The sequence below is a fragment of the Rhopalosiphum padi genome, chromosome 2 (genome assembly GCF_020882245.1).
Source record: "Rhopalosiphum padi isolate XX-2018 chromosome 2, ASM2088224v1, whole genome shotgun sequence".
NCBI classification, from domain to species: domain Eukaryota; kingdom Metazoa; phylum Arthropoda; class Insecta; order Hemiptera; family Aphididae; genus Rhopalosiphum; species Rhopalosiphum padi.
The window spans coordinates 71,613,481-71,639,495 of record NC_083598.1 but is presented as its reverse complement, the minus strand read 5'-3'; the positions used below and the strand labels follow the sequence as shown (position 1 = coordinate 71,639,495).

The 26,015-nt window shown below is 23.6% G+C and overlaps 2 protein-coding genes across 3 annotated transcripts in view; one reads left to right on the top strand and one right to left on the bottom strand.

Moving 5' to 3' along the window:
• Positions 1-26,015, top strand: part of LOC132922092 (probable G-protein coupled receptor 21) — a 114,791-nt gene that overhangs the window by 59,585 nt on the left and 29,191 nt on the right. Inside the window, exon 2 of one of the 2 annotated variants that reach the window (XM_060985418.1) lies at positions 6,425-6,631. The exons of the other annotated variant lie outside the window; for it this stretch is intronic. The gene's annotated coding sequence lies outside the window, so the exon portion shown is untranslated. The remainder of the gene's footprint in view (positions 1-6,424; positions 6,632-26,015) is intronic. 2 annotated transcript variants of the gene reach the window in all.
• Positions 1-26,015, bottom strand: part of LOC132922093 (phytanoyl-CoA dioxygenase, peroxisomal-like) — a 112,776-nt gene that overhangs the window by 79,610 nt on the left and 7,151 nt on the right. The window lies entirely within an intron of this gene.

Here is a 26,015-nt window from a genome sequence, read left to right as displayed (position 1 = left end):
TCGATTAAAAAAAATGATACTTAGGTGAAATAAATTTACGGGGTTATGGAAAATATTTTCAAATATATATTTATAATTTTACAATTTTTTTTCAAATTAAAATACCGTATTTTACTGTAAATTATTAAGCTTATGTTATAGCATTTATGTATGTTCCTATATAAACTGTAATTCAAATTTATGGTTTCTGAATTATGTATATTAAGGGTAATAGTTCATGATTATAAGTTTAAATATTTGTGGACTACGGTGTTTTGAAAATTATAGTACCTAATTAATATTAATAAATAATATAAAAATGTTGAGTATGAATGAACTATATTAAATAGTAAATATTAAGTACATATAATATTATTAATGATTTATACAACGATTTATAAGTATATCAATATTAAAAAAAAAAAAATAATCTGCTTAACAATTTTCAATAAAAAAGGAGATTCTTGTTTAAAAATAAGACTTTTATACTGAAACAGGACACTCTTCAAAAGTTTAAAAAGAAATCTAAGAAAATAATATATTATGGCCTTTATGGTAATTTAAAAATTCAAAATTGCAAAATGTAAATGGTGCATTATTGTACAAATAATGTTTTTTTAAATATTTTATACACAATGTGTGAATTTATAGCGTATTAATAATTAATATAAGTTTTATTAATGTAGATGAATGAATAAATAAAAATTCACCTGATGCAAATCAAACTTAATAATATCATCACTAACGTAAAGATCATATCTATCTAAATCACAAAAAACCTTTATCTGATTTCGTGTATGTGTAACATTTATATTAAAAGGATAATATAGCGTTAAGTCGTCTGATCTATACGTCGCGTTTTTTAAGACATTCGTTTTTTTTAAACTTCTTTTCTTGACTTTGATACAGGTAAAGTGCCACAACGGGATGCATGACAATATAAAAAACCAATTTTGCCTGTCGGCCAGCCGTCGGCTTATCTAGAACAATTTTGAGCCGCTTTCGTTGGCCAAAACCAATAGATATCGAAGTGGTAAAATAAAACGCCCATACACATACCCAGTTAAATTTAAGTCCGTTTCTAATGGTATTCGCAGAACTATTTAGTACCAGGTATCCAACCTAGTAATATAATTCTACATAGATAAGTGATATTTAAATACAATGGAATTAATATATAAAGTATAATTTTGATGTGACAATATGATCACAAGAGCAGTTATTACTTCTATTTGAATACAATTTGTACGAAATAAATATTACGTTATTCAAATTACATGTATATATAAGTACCATTAACAGTAATATTAGCATTAGTTTATTATTTTATCTTTAGTAAAAATAGGTCTTTCGCAGAATAAACAAAGTTCAATAGACATACTATATATTAGACTTAAAATACAAAAATATATTTCTAGAAATGTTTTAATGGGTAACATAACATAATCAATTATTATAATTCTAAAATAAATATTCGTGGATTATAAATATTATCATTTATTAGTACATATTATATTCTAAGGTGGGCTTATTAAATAAAAACTTATAAGTTAATAAAACTAATAGTGGCGATATTTTATACTAAAATAACAATGATAATACTCGTAATATCCCAGTAAAAAAAAATAGTCAATACAATTTTTATACATTTAAAAAAACACACTTTATCAGGGGTTGTATACCTTTACTAAGAAATGGTTATTTTTTAAATAAAATGTATATCCATGGAAACCCACCCCTCTTCAGTTTTAAAATATCCTATTTTTATTTAATATTTTGATGTTAATTTGAATTTCAGTATGATATTTTGTTGTTATTTTGATTGTATAATTTTTTGGAGAGATCAAACCGTTTCAGAAAGACCAATATCATCGTCGACATCTGATCTGTTTCACAAATTTGTTCATGCCGTTACTACTACTGTAGAAAATCCAGACTTACTATAGTACCGAATAGAATCAAAAATGTCATTCCTTCATACGGCTGGTAGATATATCAATGTTCAGAAAGTTCGATTACATTTTTGATTGAAAGTCTTGCTGTGCCATTTCTTTTGATCTTATAGTGTATAATATATCACTTTTAATAAGAGTGTTGAAGTTCACAAGAAATAGATATGCCTATATGTGGCGTGTCCGTATTTTTATTTTTAAATAATATACGTATAATTTTTTTATAAAATTTATATATATTATATATTGTGATAAATTTCAGTTTTAATTACAAATAGGTAAGATTAATAATTGGTAATTTCGAATCTTTGAATAATTTGAATTATTTATTTTTTTTTTTTTTTTTAATAAGGCTTTTCTGTAGATATTCGTTCTACGACACTCTTAGAACTTTGGGGTCCAAAAATCACCAGTTACAAGCTACTGTATTATAGTGATAATATTCTGAATCAATGGTCTCGATCTATTTAGTAGAAGCTTTCTGCCATGACAAAATTAGAAGACTATATTACCGGATTTATTTAATTAATTATACCAAGCTTTTATGTTGTATTTATATTATTTTATTACTTCAATATTTTTATTTATTCATTTTACAATTCAACACAATTTACTTTTATTAATCTTTTTGTCATATTTTGCATAATATGTATTATTATATTCATATTTTACTATCGGTGAGATTAAACAAAACTTTTTACTTAAAAGGATAACCTATTTTATATCTACAGTGAGTGGTGAAGAAAATGGTAGAAAGTTGAAACTTTGAAAGACCGTTGTACTGTTCTTACTACCATCAATAAGAATTTCTTGTTATTAATGAAAATTCCGATGTGTATTAGCTTATAGAAATTATTTCTGTAAATAATAAATGTATAACTTTTACTGTCTTGTAGAATTTATTTAGAACTATATAACATTTATGAGCATCTGTATGATATTATTATCACATGGTATGTATTTCTGATAAAATATAAATCTTAATTATAATAATAACAACAAAATGTGCTGCATTTGTAATTTAACATGTTTAAATTACTTATTAGTATGAATATTTTTTTAATATTGTTGAGTGACCAATCACGGTTTTGGACATGTTTGAAAACGAATATAACTTAAGACTATATTATGATAATAAAATACCGTCATCGTTAATTAAAATAGCTTATATTTTTCAATTAGTTTTAGGTTTAACATTAGTTGTAATTTATATTACCTTCTCCTGATATATTTAATGTAGTCTATATGGGTAATTAATACGATAAACAGTAGTTTTGCACTTTATGGTAAAATAAATAAATTACTTAAAACGATAGAAGCAAAATCGATAAATAAAAAATAAAATATATTTTGTGGATGTTGCTATTTTTTGATCATTATCTCTTCATTAGATCAAGAAAATCAGTAAGATCATTAAATCGCTCTAAAAAATTAACGAAAACTTTTTTATTGTGCACCTAGCCACCTAACCAGTTTTTTAATGTTAAAAATCTATACTTATAGTATATGTAGGAAAAATATGAATCAATTTTATGTTTTGACAATAAAATACGGTAAACATTTACTTTTTTTTTGTTAATTTTAATTTTTGTAAAATATATAAATGCTGAAATTCCAATCGAATTCTTTTAAAAATAAGTATATAATTGAATTGGAAGATAAATTAGTTGTAAATTCTCGAATGTTAACAATCGGTAATTACTGTTTCCGTTGTACAATAAATGAAAAGTTAACAATTGCTAGAAACGTTTATAATTGTGGTTCATACAGTGTTTATTGAACAACTTGTGGTTTATTGAATTGTACAAAGTCCATTAAATTCCAGTAAAGTTATAGATTATAAAACGCCTTTGTATATGACGACCAAACTCGCTGGCCGAATTTCCGTTTTGGATAATATGTTTAAATAAGTTAACGAATGTGTGCACAAACAGAACCACAAGTTCGCAGTAACGATATAATACCGCGGAGGCGAGAACTCATCTGGAAATACTGTCAAATCTATTCGAGGCCACCAATATGTGACACCCGTAACAGTACGTCAAATTTAATAACGACGAGACTGTTGTTGATGCTTAGTGATGTGATGATGATAACATTGACGATGGCATACTTATTTGTATTTTGAGTGTTGCGATCATTAACATCAGCTCCATGATATTATATATATTTTTTTTATTATTGTTATTATTGCTTCTTTTTATTATAAGTGCAACGATTATTTTCCATGTAAAATATTCATGCCATCACCATAAACACCGGAAAAGTTTTGACAGTAAAGTACTTGTTGTTATTATAAGAGCGGCATTTAGATATTTCAATATTAAGCCGAAGACTGCTTGTCAATTCATGTTAACGCATATAATGCAGTATACGGTCTAAATGCACGTTTAACAAAAAAAAAAAGGGTTCGCCTTTTTTACTTATGATATACACTTAATATTTAAATATGATTGTACACCTGTATATTATATATACAGAGAGATCCTATAAACACAGTACACTCTCTCTTTGGGTTAGAGATTTATTTCGCCATATAAGAGAAGAAAAAAAGAGATTTATTTTAATTTATCGTACAGTATTTTATTCAAATGTTATAATATAAAACTGGTAATTTAGCACCGTTTTAAATTATCACATTAAATTGTAGATATCATGTTAAATCTAAATTCAAATTATTTGAGAAAACGATAAAGAGTTAAAATAGGCAAGTGAAATGAATGATTAATGGAAAAAAAAACTATAAATACAGTAGAAACCTTTTTTTTTTCATTTTTTTTGTTCGTCATAAAACCAATAAATTGTATGAAATATTATACTTTAATCAAGTTTATTTTACTGTTTATATTATTAAATCTATCGTGATTGTTGATAATACTGTAGAACTTATAAATCACGTTACATAAAATATCATTATGGATAAAATTGTGTGTTAAAACTGAAATGTATACCAATTCTTAAATTATTATAAGTAGGTAAAAATCCAATTTATAAAATATACTAATTCCTGGAAAAAAATGTTCATAAATAATAATAAATTTATTTTCCGATTATATACAATTTACGAGGTTAAAAACATTAATTTAATTTGTACCTACAAGAAGCAATAATAGTTGTTATCTATAATAAATAATATATTAACTAAAAATATACGTTTGCTTTTTTTATAATATATTAACTGCAGCACTGTGTACCTAAAATTTCCCTCGAAACATACGAAATATACACCCCAATGATAATCAAGCCAATGATATATTTATTTTATTTATAGGTCTACCATTCCCCCACCAATGTTACATAGTACAAACCACTATAATAATATAGTGCTGTTAGCTGTATCTTCTACCATTCTATTTATACCACCAATATTTATAAATGGTTTTTTTTTTATATATATAAATTACATATTTTATTAATATTCGATTATATTTATAATTTATATCCATAACAAATTTTTATTATTTCATCTTTTTTTTAAAAAATTATAAATGTAAAATATTATGTAATACACGTTTTTTTTGATTACATAATATACAAAACTAAGATTCATTATTTTTTTAATGTTTAATATATTTTTATGCTGTTTTAGGAATATTTAATATCCTATTTTAAATTATTCGACATAGTTTAAAGGTTTAAAAATCTATCAGTCATATCGTGATATTTTAAATTGCTATTCGTACGATTTTATGATATGTAGGTAGATATTGGATCTCTACGTGAGAAAAATTACAACTCGCCTATTATAATATTTAATTTATTATTCAGTGGGTATATAATGTGATTTTCAGTATTAATAAAATATTTGCCACGCAAGTTGCCTAAAATTATAATTAAGTTTTTAATATATTCTTAGGATTTAATATTGAATTGTCCATTGACAGTTGTTTTGTTTAAAGCATTTTTTTTTTATTATAATTAACACTGTTACACCGTCATTTTTTCTCATTGACATTTTTAAATATAAAAATTATATTGTTGACTTTCTCGTAATTTAAAAGAAATTACTTTTAATAGGTAGATTATTATTAGTCACTATTATTATTTTTATATAATTATATGAAATTAATTTACCGTTTACGAAAATTAATATCATGGTTTATATAATTGAGTGAAAGGTACACATTCGACGATATACAATTACCTACTCCTCTTGTTCAAACTTGACAAACAATACATATTAGGGGTAACCTTCATTTGGTCAATATTGGATATTGAAGTGTTTTGCGATAATGCTTGCTAGGTATATAATATATTATTATGCCCAATCAATTCAAGTATTAAGTACCTATTTTACCTGAACATTTTATGAAATGGAATTATTTATAAGTACAATGTTTAAACTATAACTATTTTATTATTATTATTATTATTATTATTATTATTTTTAGAGTTTAAAAACTTTAAAATTCAAAAATCCAAAATTTTCTTATTCGTTTAAGATTTTAATAATAAAATATAAAAATGCTTATAATTGTATGTATTTTTTACAGTTATTCAAACCATTATCATATCATACAACAAGAACATACAAATTATTTAAATATAATTTATGGATAACTACAGTTAGAATATCAGAACACCATCCAATAATGTACTTATATAAGTTTAATGCAATATGAATACATTATTATACAAATAACAACATGCACATGTGAAGTAATATATATTATATATATATTACATAAACGTTTTCACAGGTTAGTTACTATAATTTTATTTATTTTCAGTTAATTTGTAACTTGTAACACACATGATTGTATAAAATATACACACTTTTTAATACTATGCTAGATGTATTGCCAACCAACTATAAATCATGTTTATTATAAATTTAAAAGTAGACTTAAAAAAGAATCTACTGATTGTTGTTTACCAACAAGCGCGGTCAAAATTGTTTTCAGCACAGGTATTTTATTGAACGATTTTTGAACGATTTACCGAAAAGATATTTAATCCGTTCAACTATGTAGTACACATTGTTGTGCATCTACGAACTAGAATATAATTAGAATAAGGAATTCAGTATAACTACTACAACCGTACATAATATACATTCGTACAATATGTTATTCTTTGATTTTTTTAAAGAACATAATTAAAATAGTGCGATATATTTCAAACAATTTTATATTATATTCGTAAAATATAATAATCCGTATAGTAAAATATATGAATAATAGTATAATAATATGAAAATTAACCATGATACCTATGAAAATGAAATTGCTACATTGCTATGATAAAAATGAAGTAATTGCCTAATTATTTTCATTAATCATTTTTGTACCTACATGAAAAATATAATATAATTCAGGTTAAGCTATAGAAGAGTAGCTATTCATTAATATTTTTCAATACTTTTAAATTATTTTGACTGCTAAATTTTTTTTAATTAAATGCACGTGCATATATTACTCTGTATAAGAACAAAAATAACCATTTTGATGCCAACGCAATGTATATTATAGCGATTTCAGTATTATTATTATTATTATCTAAGACAGCAGACACCTTAAACAGACTTGTCGCCATGTTGAGATTAGGGTGTTCAATTAGATTTGGGTGATTTTAGTGAAGGAAGGGATAATACAACCCATTGACAATATTAACGATCCACGAGAGAAATCGCTCTATATTTTACGGGTATGAACCTTAAATAATAATCTATTTTGCTTTGTCGTTAAACTATCCGTCAGAAAAGCTATTAATGAGCTTCACATGAATCAATTATTATGGCGTGATGACAGCAATAATAATTATTATAAGGTATATAAACCGTATTTATATCTATCTCCAATCATGCATGTGACCGTTTACCATGACAATAATACCTCCCGAGCGTAGACTGTGCTAGGTTCATATTATAAAAACGGTGAAAATAATTTTTCAATTTTTTATGAACATCTTCCATCGTTTTTAAAGAAAAAAAGATTTAAGAAAATTTAATTCGAAAAATCAATATCTACCGCTATGACGTGATAAAATGATTTATCAATGTAACAAGCACTGAAGATATATTTTGGTTCCGCGCGTGTTAATTTGAGATGAGTAAATATTATACTGAGCGGATCGATAAGCCTATTTAATACACAACATTAGATATCGACAGTATTGTATTATTATATTTTATGAAAAAAACATTGTTTGTATAATTTAAATTATTTAAAAAACAATATACTCGTTAATTTATATACATTGATTAAAATATTTTAAGACAAAATTACAAAAATTTTTGTAAAAACATTCACACTTCCGGTAAATTTTGGAAATACAGAATTTAATCAGAAGTCAATAATTGTTATTATTTTATTAACATACAAAAATCAAAAAAACTATCGTTAATTGTAAATATTGTTATGAAAAATTACTCTAAAATATTAAACTTTTGAAGTACAACATTATAATAATAAAATTTGTTTTGATAAAATAATTTAAAAATGTTTAGAACAACGATGCCCATCTAAGTTTACTCATACTTTACAGTTTATACTGACTTTAATCTCTATATAAAATGTTTCCACTAGATTTTTTTTTTTTATAATATAACTTTTAAAACTGTTATTAACACTATAATAAACTTAATTCTGAACAAAAATATGTCTTCAAAAACAGATAAAAAGGTTAGAATTTAAAATATAAAAAGACAATTGCACTCATTACTACCACTGAAAACAAATAACCTTACTCAAAGTACGAATAATGTTCATTATATTTTTAATTTAACATTTTCTATTTATGCAATATCAGTTAAACGGTATAAACTTGTTCCATTATTTTCCATTGTGTGTAATCAGTCAAACAAATATTTTTATTTTTATTATAAATTCTTGTTTTTTTTTTTTTGAAAAATGGAGCGAATCAAAGTAAATGAAAAATATAATTAAAAAAAAAAGTGTCATTTAATAATAATAATACAAATATTATCATAAACACTCATGATACTTATGTAGGGTTAAAATGTAATTTTATATTCCATAGAATGTATACCGTTGCTGTTAATTTTTTTTTTTACAACAAACACTTTAGTGTCCAACCAAATTGTATATCAAACCACGTACAAAGTTGTTTAAGTATTCTCCACAGCTGAATTCTTAAACTGTAATATGGGCATGCAAATCCGTAGTTTTTCAAATAAAAATATGTTGATATTTTTTGTTGTATAATATGTTGAATTATTTAAGTTAATCTCAGAGTTTATATTTTTACAAGACATTTTCCAGGATAGTTTTTAAAAAAAAGATTTTCGTTTTATTATCTAACAGAAACCTTAATAATTAAGCAATGAACAGGATTTTATTAATTATTTTTTTTACTCGAATAGTGTGCTACAAAAATTATATTTTCCGTGCTATAATTAATAATATAAATACAGAAATCAAAACCATAAGCTGTCAAAATAATTCGTAAGTTCTTTGATATAATACAATACGTGTTAAATGATTTTGTACTTCTGTAGTAGTATCAATATATATTTTAAGGGGATTCGAGAAAAAAATAATTTTTTTTTCTGTCAAAAATATACCTATCTTTGGTCCACTGAAACCATTAAGATAGTAAATTAATGAAGTATGAAATCTGTAAACATATTTGAATTATTTGCAAAAAGGTATATATTAAGTCTATTATTTTTATTATATTGAAGACTACTTAAAAAGGTAAATTTCTAATATGATCTATCTTTGATGTATCGGTTATTAATTTTTAAATGATCAAATCTATATTTATACATTTTTGTTAGGTATAAAATTATTAAATATTTAGAAATATGAGATTTAATATAATTTTATCAACCATATAATTAAATTCAATTCAATATTCAAAATTCTTCATAAATTACAAGTAAGTTATATTAAAAGTTTATCACAATACCCTTTTAATGTATTTCTTTGTAATAAACTACTAGATACTGAACTTTTCGTTATACTTATAACTGTTAAATTTAAAATCAATACATTCATCAGTCCGCACATAATCTAAAAAAAAAATATATTCATTAGATATAAAAACTATTATGGTTATATTTTATAACTGTATATGTATTATGCAATATGCCAACCTGGTTTTCAGATATTATTCAAAATAAACGTACATATATATAAACAAAGTTGACCTGGTCAATTTTCAATCATTTCTCAAGAACTAATTTTATGTACCTATTTATACTATATATGTAGTTTCAAATGAAGATAATACAGCTTAAAAAACAAAATAGTATATATTTATGAAAACTTTAATAATATATTAATTTAAAAAAAAAATACGATTATTTTTTTATTATTCAGAAAAATAACTCTGGACATCATAGCTAATAGGAGTTAATTTTTTTTTATGAGTAGCACATAATAAAGATTAAATTTTAAAGAATATCAATAATATTAATAGTAATGATACATTTATATAGATTATACATTATATTAATGAGTTCAATCATATTTGCTGGAAAAAAAATACAATTTTGGTATACGCTAATCGACTATACATAATTGTATTATGATATTATTTAAGTTGTATATTTTTTCATAATCTCACTAGTCGTGATCTATATTATTGGTTTTTCAATCTCTACTTTAATCTTAAAGACTAATATTGATTAAAATGTCTATATACATACAGTACTTTACCATAATTATGAGTTATGAAAAATATGTGATTTAAAACAATGTCTTTACTAAAAACATTTAAAAAGTATAAAAGTTATGAGATAAATTCTAGATATATAATCAAAGTTACATTATTAATTAAGTATATTATGTGAGGTATTTTATTTAAACCTAAATATTAATAATAAACAAATGAATTAATAATTACTATGATCATTAAAAATAAAAACATTTTAAGTATAAGTATCGGTATATTTTAAAGTATTGGAAAAGTAAAACTATATATTATCTCATTCTCTGTCATAATACTGTTGTAAACAATGTCAGAATAATTTATTTAAATTGCATGACAATCATCCTGTCCAAATTTATAATAATAATGAGAAGAATTACTGGGCGTATTGAAACAAATATTAACATAAATGTTTTTTGTCGAAAACTTAATTTAATTATCACAATTCGTAAAGTGAATTAAGTATAAAATCACAATTAATTTAAGATACACAGCGAACAGATCGCATTCGATTAAATCACGTACCACGCCGCATGAATTAATACGTCGTCAATAGTAAATCTATTACAACAGATCGAACAACGACACGAACTGTGCGTACGTGTGTGCAGTGTGCGTTTGTACACAGTCGTCGATGATGACAAAGAAGACGACCGTCTAAGAAAATGTACGCATTAAACAATACTATGATATCGTGGGTACTCACTGAAAGTGCGTTTCAAAAGGCTCATGTACTTAATGTCTAAATATATATATTTTAAGACGTTTCCTATTGTTAGGCGTGATTATTCGTGTTTATCGACTACCGTGAGTTGTCGAACTCGATGGTGCGCACCATGCTTTCGATGTGAATGAACATTATCTATAATATATATATATATATACTATGTTATTGCTTTTAAATACAAGTACCTACTTTATAACGCATTATATTATATTATGATGACGTTAGTAACAATATTCAGAAAATTACATTCGAAACACATACTGTGATATGAATATTATGGAAAATTAACATTTCAATTTAGATACCCAGCCATAGAAACATGAAGGAAACATAAAAGCAAATCGATAAACCAAAATATTGGTAGAATCCATGTACCTATATGCATTGATTTTCAACATTACAACTTACGATAAAAAATCAAAATAAAATAAAAAAAATACATAGTTAAAATCCAATAGAAAGGTGTCTGATTTTGATAGTGGCTTTACATATCCACTTGCCAAAACCGATTTAAAAACTAAGGAAAATCAAATAAAGTAATTAATATCATTGAATTAAACATTTCTGATTTAATAAATAATATAAAAGGAAAAACAATAAAACACAATGGTCATACGAGGTCCATCAATAGATAATTAATGATAAAAAAATTAACAATCGGTATTTAATATATTATACTTGTAACCAGTACTTACAGTCAAACACATTAATACAGCAATCTGCTAATACAAAAATGTGTTCGCCAGTTATCTCATACTAAACGCACTCGGATCAATCACGAGTCATCAAACAAAATAAATGATAACTTTTTTTAAAATAATAAAAGTAAATCTACAAAATATAATGGTATACTTAAAAAGTACAATATTGTATATAGGTAAAAACTGTAACATTAATTAACGCATATGCATAATTGTGTATATGCAATGGACATTGTCACTGGTGTTAATAATTATTATCAATAAAAAAATAATAATATTCAATAATTGTATTAAATATAGTTTATTCGACACCGGAGAGCTGATGACACGGCGCAACGTTTAGGCAAATTCGATGCATCCATGTCGTCAATGACTTTTACCGTGGCAACTACCTACCTCGTATTATTATTACTATTACTATTATAATGTTATTATTAATATTGTTATTGTTGACGCGACGAAATAATATTATTATTTATTATTCCAGTACGAGTGTAATAATATTATTACACTTTGAACTACCTAATGGAACTAAAATATTATAATATTTTCAGAATCGATCCAAACCATTTTAATTATTATACAATGCGTTTCTTATTGAATTAATGTGATTATAGTTGTTCACAGTAGTTTTATAATGTCAATATTCATGATACTCGTAATAAATAGGAAAATTATTGTCTAAAAATAGATTTAATGAATTTAAAGCGGTGAACATAATATTCGTTGAACATTTCTAACAGTTATTTTAATGTCTTTTTTTGTGTATTTTTCACATCGCTGGTAATAACTTTGAACGATAATTTAGAATCAAGTGGCAAAAGGAATATTTGAATTATAAACGCCTATTATAAAAATACCAAATGCATTGAAATAATTAAAAACAATAAATAAAAAAAAATTTTAAACAAATTTGTTGTATTTTATTTTAATGTTTAAAGTAATATATTATTACTCAATTTTTCCTTTTAATCTAAAATTCGCCTAATTATTGTAAATACTTATGTAAAGAATATTATAATTAAAGCAAATAATTTCGTTTAATGCAGGATAACTAAAAATTTATTCTTCTTCTCTGTAATCGTAATATTCCAACATTCACACATTTTTTAAAAGTATACACCAAGATAAGACTATGTTGCTATGTATATGTTTTAATACCACAAGTTCTTCATAAAAACTATAAATTGCATTTTGTAGATGCTCATATTACGTCTAGACACGTTTTTTTAATGATTGTAATTTTTTTTTTTTTACGTAGCAAAATGCTCTATAATAAATTATATTATTATATAATATTGTAGTTTATTTTAGTATATTATACAGAGATATTGATTTTTTTGTTGACCAGCCACTGTTGATAAACGAACACTTTCAAATTAATGTATTATAAAAACAAATAGTTTGATAATTTTTATGAATTTATTAATGAAAATTATATAGCTAAACTAAATTTAAAAAAAACTTTCATTCATTAAACATTAAGCACCTATAGGTCCTACTCTAAATTTTTAGACAGTATACAAAAATGTATTCCGTATAATATGGTTAAAAAACTTTAAAAATAAAGTATTGATTAAATGCCAATTGGCTGTTATATTATTTAAATTATGTATGACATAGGAACCACTATTATTAAAGTGAAAAATCCATAACTATCCGTGTAATATTAAAAAATAATAATAATAATAAGGACTCAAAAATCATTTATGTAAGCATGCGATTCTTAGAAGCTAACAAATTAGTTATTGAATAATAAATAACACGAAAAACAGAATTGTGTTACAATTAAGGTTTTCTGAAAATGTTGTACTATTTTAAACTAAAGTATGTTTCTTTTGTGACTGAATTCGTTTTGATTTGCTTATGGATTTTAGGGGTAGGAGTAGTAGCAGCAATAGTAATATTATAAGTTTTTTTTATTAATAAAAACGTAATAAATTTAAAAACCGTTTATAATTTATAAATAGTAACTACAGTTACCAATAGTGATTTAATGCGGAAATTGTGATTTAAGAGCGGGGAAGTTCTATATTTGTGGCACGTAATAAGTAAATTATCAAATTGACAAGAGTATACGACTATACGATAAGTTGCGATACCAAGAAGAAGTAATTTTACCTCTTCCGACCACAAAAAATAATAATGAAACAAACATCATTAATTTTTATTTTATTTTATTCCATTATATTTATTTAGTAAATAATAATTTCGTTTCATACTCTCAAAAGTTAAGACTAATGCGAGAAATGTATGAAGAATTATGTAAATATCACATAATAATAAGGCAAGGGTAACAAAGCCCTTCACAAGTCAATTGTCAACAATAAATCCTGTAATAATGTTTTTATAGGCCTTTGCACCCTCTCTATCTATGAAATCTTACGGTCTCTCGTGAAGTCCCTTTCAAAATTGATCTCTGAATCCACCACTGTACTCGAACACGGAACAACCATTGTTAAATATTATCACGTCCCCTAGTTTTCATAAAACGATATAACTGCATAGTCAACTTAACAAGATAACATATTTGTCAGTGATAGTTATTGAGATGTTTAATACGTGCGTATATTAATTACTTATTAACTATTATTTAATTATTACAATTTTCTAATAAATGATTCGAGATAATATAACACGACTTGGTGTTTAACGCGTATAAGTTTAAGGATTTTTTTACTTCTCAGTGTTATTATTTTGTTTTTATATTTTTCGTGAGTAAACTAAAACCATATTACAAAACAATATTATTTAACTGTTTACAATCATCATAGTGTTATAATTGAGTAAATTTGTAGCTACAGTTTTAATCAAATTACAATCATTATTTTTATACATTTTATTTATGAAGTATTTACTATTTATAAGCAAACAAATTATACAAATCAAAAATATTAAACATTGGTTCATTTATATTCTTAATAAATATGCCTTTTGAAATATTTATATATGTATACAATATATATTGAAGTTATTGAGATTTTGAATACAATAATAAAACGTAAAAACTGAAGAAAATAAAAGTTTTGCAATTCAATACGGTTGTTATAAAGGTTTATTTATAGATAAATAATATATATGCAAATACATTTTTTTTATACGAATATAAATGAACCATTTTATTAAACCAATGATATAGAAATGATCTTTGAAGAATTAAACATAATTTTTTAATTTACGAAAATCTTATATACATTCAGTAAAAATAAAATAATAATAAAGCATGAAGATATTATGATAATATAAATTTAAATATTTTTTTTTGCAACTTGTTTCATTGTTTCATCGTATTAGTGACTTCAACTGTTAACACGTGTAGTGAGGGTAATGTTTAAAATTGATTAACTAAATAATATGATAAAAAAAAAAAACACTAAATTAGATTTTATAAGTGTTTGCTATTGTACAAATTATAATTATGAATTTATTTTGGATAAAGGATCATTGATCGAAGGGTAGAACACGATTCCGTACGGCCCTTATCAGAGTTCGGAATCCTGCAGATTTTTAGTTGTAGCGTTTTACGTACGTTTCGCGTACCAAACAGACGATGTGATTTTGCCGGCCGGTCACTATGTTTCTTCAAGTGCAGTATGCTGGAGCCGGCGCCCGGCGTACTAGGTGAACTTAACGACTACGGCGAAAAACGGCAATGTCAATTTACCACAATCTAACTCTATACATAAAAAATCGGAATGTAAATCCGGTCGTCTGTTTAGTGTTTTATATAATGCCCAGTTTCATAATCCACACCCTTTTATTCATTTGGTTATATCAGTTCTGAAGAAAGCACAAGAAGAGACCTGCACAAAAATAAGATCGGCATCTAAAGGGTGTTTCAATAAAATGGCCTTAGCCGACCATCAACGATTAGATCACACAATCAACGAATATAACGAATATTTGATTTATACAAATATAATAAAATATTTGTTTTAAGTATTTCAAGTATTTGTTTTAAGTATTTCAAGTATTTGTAACAAATACCAAGGTATAAATGATAACTATTTTTATACTTTATTATTACTTTATTTTATTTTTACATTTTTACAATTTGTTTATAATATTATTATTTAAGAAAATTAAACGAATTGACAATAATTTTTAAATGGCAACATTGCACAGACAATCGTACGAAATCGTGTTCCCAAAAAGGTAAAATGAACGGAATCGTACTTTACCGTGCTCGAACTAATCAATGCGCCATCTCTAGGAAATTTAAATTAAATAGAATAATTTAATACGTGTTTTTTTAGAATTTCCAAGTATTTATTTCGAAAAACAGTCCTTTAATGTTCGAGATCAAAAATCAATTTTTAAAATATCTTGGAAAACTGAAAGCATCTTAAAATTATCTTTCAAATACAATAACTCATCATTACTATAAAATATTAAGTCACTCGTCCCATTTGTTCATCTTGCCAATATTAACACACTTTATGTATGCCTGAACACTTACAACTTCTTAATCTAATAAATAACCTTTAAATATATATATATATATATGAATAGGTAATTGTGAATTTGATTTGAATTATAAATTATTTTTATTTAGAAAATATTTAAAATATTTCGATATATTACATAAATTGTTCATGTCTATAGTTACCTGATTAATCTATTGTAATCATAAATAACGGTTTTGGTATCGTTGTATTTCAAAAAAGCTTGACGGATTTAAAGAAAAATGTATTAAAAATAGTTATCTAAAATAAAACTACATGTATATAATTAAAAAAGAAATATGAAATTGATACATACAATAATAAGATCGGATGCATCTTATTATTAGATAGATTAATAATTTAAGTGGGTGGGGCCAGTCAGGAAATGCCAATTTTTTTCCTTGACACCCTAAAAAAAACTTATTCTGTTATTAGACTAATAACTTATATTATGTGCAATATATTATTAACTTCGTATATATTTATTAATATTGTTAATGTACGTTAAAATAAGTATAATTAATTAAAATTATAAATAAAACTCATAATATATTATACTTTATTTTGAAATAACTGTTAACTAGTTAATAGATCCAATATATTTGTATAACTATATGACGTTTACTTTATTTGAGGGATAATTTTTTGGAAAAAGCAATAATTTACACAACGTTATAACTTATTAACGCAAATAAAGGTCCTTGAGTTTTCTATTTCTGCGTGGTCAGAGTGTAAGCCCTTGGGGAAATCACACGAATAAAATGGATAAAAATATGTTAAAAAAAAAATAAATTTATAACTGCACAGTACATAATATGGTTATATTACAACACAAACGGGCATTAACAATTTAATTATAAGGTAAGTAATATAAGTTAATAAATTTTTACTAATGTCAACAAAAGTTTATACTTGAGCTAGAACAGGTAAAATAATTTATATTTTAAAATAGAATTATTAATCTGTATTATATGGATATAATTTTTCATAATAAGATATAACATAAATTTATATAAACATTTAGAGGTTAACTTAAAATATAAATCGAAACATAAATTGTGAAATTATTATAAATTATAATTCAAAAATTTAAATCATAGATGTTTAATTATAAATCGAAAGATTAATAAGTTACAAAATTATCCTCTAGTAAATTGTAATCTAGGTCAAAAAACGATAAAATTAGGTATTCTAAATAATTAACCTATCAAAACAATAGGGTTTTATGTATCGAATTCAAATTTATGGAATGATTAAAGGGGTTAAAGAGTTTATGGGTAATAATAAATAATCACTTTTACTACAGTAGCATTAAACAGTGAAAGTTTAATCACTTTTTATGTAAAGACTAATGTAAAATTTTATATAAATGTGTTATTTAAGTAGATTAGTTTTAGACTATTTTTTAAACTAGTTATAACGTACCTACTTAAATATTATTCAAATTTTTTATAATGTATTCAAAGGCACTTTTTATGGCCAGCTTGATGTGTTTAATTTTTTAAATGATACCAAAATTAGCATATTGTTGAATAATGTATAGGTTATAGCTAAAAAATCATGCATAATAACTTACACAAACGTTGACGGATATTTTCTTAGAAGATATTTATAAATTATTTGACAATTAACGGTGGTATCAGACACATTTAGTTGAAATAATAAGTTATAAGTAATAGAGGACAAACACTAAATTATTCAAGAGCAAAATAAAATCTATACTATGCGCACAAGTACAAAACGGTATAGAACTATAGAATATCAATATAATTACATTTATGTCAATATTCGCATGATAATATACTGTACAGTTATGTATACACATTTTTATTTTATAATGACGTAATCAAATAAAAAAAAATCTTTCAGTTACATTAATTTAACTTGAGGCATTAAATCGAAATAGGCTTAATGTTTTTCCCTTTTTAAGATATTTTTATGTATGTCTTAATTTCCATTATATATAAATATGTAGAATTTTCCGGTAAAACATATATTAAAATAAATCAACTTTTACAAAACAATTTAACTTCAATATCAACTTACGTTTTTATCTTTTTAATAAATAACATTTATAAAAGTAAATTTTAAAACATGTAGAAATAAATATAATAATAAAATATATTCATAAGTACTAAAATATCTACACATTAAGTATATTTAAAAATTTAAATTGTAAAATAAAGTAGTGATAATATTGACCATTTGAATTTAATACAATATTTACCTTTTCAAAATGTGTAAATAAACTAAATATGGTATGTCTGTATACATAGTACAATAATAGTAAATACTAGCTATACCTAAATGATAATTACTATGCTTCTAAAAACGATTAAAATGGGTAATGATGGGGGAGGAGTAACTTGAAATTAACAAAGGTAAGAACATTATCAGGTAAAAATAACCCCGGTAAAATGTATGTAAATTTTAAAGGATAAATTTCCTGAGCTCACATATCTATGTACATGCTAACCCTATTCGATTATAATCACTTACATCATATTGTGTTTTTATTTTTTCTTAATTGTACAACTATGGAAATTTAAATTTTTGTATTTTATATTATTAATCTATTTTTGTTTATATTTTATCATGTGTATTGCTACATAGTATATATAATGTGATAAACGAAAAGTTAAAAAAAAAATATATATCAAAATATAATAATATAATATGTATCATTATTATGTTTTATGTATAATATATAAATTTTATATTTCTTTCTTAAAATTTTAAAGATAATTTATTTCTTTTCATTAATATTTTGATATTATGTGTTGGGCCACTCAGGTCAGCAAATATTATCTAAGTATAATTAATTATATCATGTACTTCGTTGGTTTTATAAATTATACGTGCTTATATTGTCGTTTGCAGAACACTGAATCATCCAAAAAATATTCACCAAAATATAATCCTTCACTTACAGACCATATTGGAAAAATATTATTTATCATAAATAAAATAGAAGGCATTTTACCTATATATGTAAATATAAGTATTAAGTATATTTTAATATATACTGTAGATACATAATGTAATATTATTTTTTATGTAAATTAGAAGATCGTATATTATTATCAATTTAAATTCAGTGTCTATACTTAAGTGTACTATTTTGGACATCAAAAAAAATTACCTATATATTTAACTCTTATACTTTCAACATAATATAGTAATTAATTTTTTTTTCTAGTTCTTGATAACAAAATTATTATTGTATATAGTTTTCGAGGTACTTTTCCACTTATACGCTTATTTTCTAAAGAAATAATAATAATAATAAATCTATTATAGCATATCAGAGTATTACGCCAAATCATTCTAATTTAAAATTGATAAAAGGATTTAAATTTGAAATTTTTGTAAACGTTTACCAACATCAAAAGCATTGTTTTAAGGAAAAAATGTATCCTTTTAAAACAGAAAATTTCCTAATTTACTTAAAATTACAATATAAATTACAAAGTTAGTAGGTACATTTTCTACTAAATATTTTGTAAATAATTATTATTCTAACATAGATATAATGTAAACATTTGAACTAGATAAAAAGAAACCCTGGTTTTGGACACTCTTCTCACTACACTCATCTCGACATAATGTAGTATATAGAACAGTGATATATAATATTGTAGTTGTATTATTAAATTTAGGATAAATGACAAATCATTGCATTCGAAAAAAATACTTCTTAGTGAGGCTTGTTTAAAATCACGCTTATTGACATTTCTGCATTACGCTTGGGGAAACAATATTGAAAATTCTAATAACGATCGCTTAAAAAATACTGACAATGTTTGATTTCCAATCGATAGATATGAGAAAGAAACTATTATTATATCCGACCAAATTTTAATAAAAAAAGTATAATTGTACAAATAAAAAAACCTTATTCTAGAACTAATACAAATTTAATTAATTTAACAGTGAAAACGAAATTGTTATCGGAATTCAAAATTCAATACATCACAGCCTAAAATAGTTTATATTTTAGTTTAGGCGCAGATATAATATCCATGGATAACAAATGTATTTAGTGTGCATTCTATATATTTATAATATAAGCTTATCCATTAATTGTGTTGTATATTTATTGTGGATTTCTAGATTAAAGTAATCACTGAAGTCTTATTATTAATAATATTTTAGTCACTAGTTATGAATTATGGATAGTTTTAAGAAATTACAATATCTAACCATGACTTACTATTATCAATATTGATGTATACTGTAATTTAATACCAAACCTTTAACTAACACTCATATTTCCAAAATATAATTTAAACAGAGCATAACTAAATATAGAAACTGACTGTGTGAAAGTTTATCATAAGTATAATATTACCAGTAGAAACATCAAATTTTAAGTTACAAAATCTAAATGTAAATCAGACATTTTAACTACCTATGGACATTACGTATACGTGTATAGTTCTACGCTATTTCATCATATGGTTAAGACAAACATTACAATTTAAACAGATTAAACTTTATACATTAATCACCTAATAGTTATATTTTACATACGGCTGTTTAAAATGTAATTAAAATCGATTAAAGATTCAAGTTGCATAGTTTTATTTGCATGATAAACTCAAATACTGGTTTTATCATCCACTGCTATTAACTTTAAAATTAAATAAAAAATAATTGAAATTCATCAATTCACTTTACATTACGACACACGTTTGAAATAATGTATAATGAAGTCTTCAAAAAATAAAATAATAATAATAATAAATAAATGCATTCATTAATCATTATTATATTAGCGTCATTGTTATTTCGAACATATTTTAATTAATTCAATGTCGTATAAAAGTAAAACACATAACGATAAGTCTCGAATTCTTGTAAACATAGTATCAAACTAAAACTTACACATGAATATTACAGTATGACTGTGTCACATTGCAGGCTTGTATATAATTTATTCGAACTAAAATGTAATGACATTGCGTCGAAACACGTGACTGTCGCTTGAGGAATTTCATATTTTAAATGTACATAGGAATAACTTGCATTTTATTTGAGTAAAATGTATATTATTCTGAGTAATTCTTTTAACAGTTAACTTTCAATATCTCGATATATTTTTAAGTTTAAAAATGTTTATATTATTAATTGATTTCATTATAAAACTACATTTTTGAAAAAATATATATTTTTTAAATTTTTACTTTTTTACTAACTTTTCTGAACAGAATATTTTTCTAAAAATTTTGAAATTAAGTAGATATAATTAAAGATTATTGACAGGCATAAAGTAACTGAAAAACTATGGTCTATTTATTCTCAAACATTAAACTTAAAACAAAAATACAAAATATACAAAACTCACTAAATTGTATCGAAAATACATATTTTCTTCAAAAATTTCGTTGTGTAATAAATAAATTAAAATATGTTTTCAAAAATTATAATACTTTTCAATATAATAAGGTTTAACCGTTAAAAGAATCACTTTGTGGTATAAATAAATCTATAATTTAAATAAGTTATAAAATAATTCAACCGTTTTTATTTTTTTCTCTTAATATTACTTTGAACAGTTATTTAAAATATAAAATCTAATAAAACATCTCACGATTATCAAAGAGGGAAAACGTATCTCCGTCAACTTAAATATTAGTTTTTAATATTAAGTAAATAATCACACTTACAATTTATAAATATATAAATATTGATACTAATTTTGGAGTTCAGAGTTGCTGGTAATAATTAATTATATTTTTAACATTTAAACAAAATACAGAAAATATATTTAACACCTATCCATTTATTTTTATTTAATTATCATTTATTTGTAATATATGCGTTTTTTAATAAAGGAATGTATATAGTTTACACAGTGATCTAAAAACACAGACGAATGGTAATTCTTCCTTGATTATGTTATCATATTGAATTTTAAAGGGTCTATATTAACGCACTAGATTATGGTATAGTGTAGAACTCAATTAGGGACATCAGTTTATACTTAAAATATAAAATTACTAATAGTATCTGACGCATTTAAAATGAATTAATTTATAGAATACGACAATATCACAACTGATATTAAGTTACTAAGTATAATATAAATTAATCAATAACCTGACTTATTGTTACAATTTCATTTAAAAATATTTAAAGTATGTATAATGAAACATCACGTAAAAATAATTGTGAATCCAAAATAATGGCAATGAATCATGAATTATTTTCCGAATATATAAAATCAGCCAATTATCAATGTTTATTAGCGTAGTTGTTACAAATATTATATTTTATTAATGATATTATGATATATTATAATTTTAAGAAATATTTTTACAATGGATAGTTTTTTTAATTTTCAAGTGAAAGTCATTACTATACGTTACTTTATAAATAATTTTTATAGATATTAAACTATACAGCCATATAGAATTTTAAAACCCGTTGAAATTTTAACAGAGTATCTGTGATATTATTACTTTATGTAATTTTTAATACAGATAAAATAACTAAACAACATAAAATCAAAAGCATGTTTTAATTACTTATTTTCTACTGATTTCTATTTGAAAAAGAAATTCTATAAATATTTATCTATTTCAAGAACCAAAGTTTACATAATATATTATAATATTAAATATCCAATTTCCAATCAAAATAGAGAGTACCCAACTTCTGGAAAATCTCTCTAACTATAACTCTATATTGTGCTAATTGGAAAAATTATACATAAAAAAATATATTATTATAGATTTAATACAATATATATACTCGTATTATGTAATTACCTAAGTATTAAGTGGTATAGCCTAGATATTTAACAACCCCATTTGGAATCCAAAATATACGCATAATGTTCGTAATTGGTCGTATAATAATTAATATAAAATCATGGTGATCCAAAATTAAGGCGTTCCCAACACATTTCATAGTATGACTTATAATAATATTCAGTTATTTGTAAAAGTAAATTAACTTTTAAATTTGAATACATAGTTATATTATTATTATGTTGTATCCACTATAATATGCTATAACACTATAAACATGAATTAAATTAGAATAAATCAATATATTTTATTTTAAAATAAATGTGTTTTTTTTTTAATTGGAAAACTTGTATTGCAGTTAAAATTTTAAATAAAATCATTATGAAAGTTTCGCTTTATCTAAATCTAGTTTATACATATATATATATATATATATAATTTAGACTTTTCAAGAAATCCATACAACATTTCAAATCGTTAATTTTTTTATTTATTTCATAGTATAATTTCAGATTCAAAAATTTCATTAATTTGGTTGAAATGTTCAGTTGTTAAATCTTGTAAGATTATATTTATAGTTTTTAAAAATCTAATTAATGAATTTAAAATGTATTATTTTAGGGGCTTTAATATTTCACTATTGATTTGATTTGCATATAAATATCATTATGTGTTAAACATTTTAAATTTATCCTTGACCACCCTGCAAATAAAATATGTATATACAAATTGTGTTGGTATGTAAATTTAAAAACAAATTTTGGATGTAAATAACAACATTATTTACACACAATGTTAAAGGAGTATACCTACCAAAAAAGATATGCTCATTTGCTTTAACAATGAAAATGTTTTCATCGTACAAAGTTTGATTTAGCGGTTGTTATTTGATATGAAATCAATTCATAAATATCATAAAGGAACATTGAAATATGATACATAACGAAATATTTTTGTAAATTAATTCGATATTCTATAAAAGTGTGACCTCACGAGACAGAAATGTCAAAAAAATGGTTTATAACCAAATACAATCAGTGACTATATCTAAAAATTAATCTGTAAAAGCAATTTTGGTTAGATTGATATCTTTAATTATAATTTAAATTACAGTCCAGGTGCCATCTCAAATGTCAATGGTAAAATAAAATTCTGTACTTAATAAATATTTTTTTAATTCAACAAACACAACACAAGATTAAAAATATGTAATTATACCAAATATTGATCAAATATGTATTAAGGCAATTTTGTCTACAATCAACATTTCTATAATTTTAAATTGTATAATAATAGGTATATAGTACTTATTATAGAAGATTGAATAAAATTACAACTCAAATAGAATATCGTAACGAAAAAAAATTGAGGCTCTTTAATAAAATAATAAATCATATATCATAAATATATAAATTATAGCTTAGATTGCTTAGAACAATGGTTATTCGTTATCATTCATATTAAAATATTAAGTATTCAATATTTACCGATGTTTAATCAATAATAAGATAGGTAAATATTGTAACTAACACTGAATAAATGTATATTTTTTTTTTTTTTTAATTTCAACTAAATATGTTATAAAAGTTTTACTTTACTTATTACTTAGGTATCAATAGGATAGGTAATTTCTATTATTACTTTCAAAAGTCAGGTACATAATGTAATAATTAATTATAAATCAGCATTACACAATTCGGTATGAAGAGATAACACCAAAGTGCTCTAGTTTTCCCAAATACTACGCAGAATTAGGCACCTATATGTTATGATTTATGCGACTAATACACTAATATATATCGGCAATAATAATGGTTAAAGATAAAAATAAAACAAATTTCTAAAAACACTACAAAAATATCTTTATTTTTAAGGAGTAAATGCAAGTAGATGAAAAATGACGAATGACTGCCAATAACTATGATTATAACCTTATATCTTATTTAATAGACGTTTGGGGCCATATTAAACAAATAAATAGTAATAATATTTAAGATTTAATTTTTTTAGTAATAAAAAACTCAAGTATATACCTATATTTCAAATAAAAAGTTTCTAAATTATTTTACGACACTCTATTAAATAACATTACTAATATTTCTAATCCTCAAATTACATATTAGTTCAAACCGTAAATTTCGTTGTTTTTACTCAGTTATTTGATATAGTTTTTTTTTACAATTTTCGAAAAAAACTGCTGAGAAATATAAAAAGTTATTTTTAAAAGAATCCCCTCACGTTTTTGTCCAAAATTTAACCGATACAGAAAGTTTCGAAGCACTCTTCCATACGAAAACGTGATCACAGTATAAATAAGCTAATAAATAAATAAACACAACTGTATAACACCAATTTCTTGCCTATTCGTTGATCAGAATCTAAAAATAAAATATAAGCTGAACGATTATCAATTTATGTCTGGGTAAATGACGGATTGGATGTCAATATGAGTGGGGCATAAACTTTATAAATTGTTTGCGAAACAGGCGCTGATTGGCCCGGTGAGCTATCAAGAAAATCTCGGTGGGCTGCTTAAAATATGGGATGGTTATGTGTTTGGTTATAATTCAACATTTTTTTTTTATAATAATAATTAATTAGTACAAACATTAGAAGAAAATATTTTAATCAAATTATTGAACCGTACATTAGCTATAGCTGTAATCAAACGTTACAAATCTTAAAACTCGATAGGCAGATAACTTGCTGACCGGTATTGACTTGGGTATAGTCTTTTAAGTTATATATGTATTGCAAACCAAAATTTCATTAATATTATTGGTTGGATCTATTATAATATGACAACATAATAATATATTTATATATTTATTTATCTATGT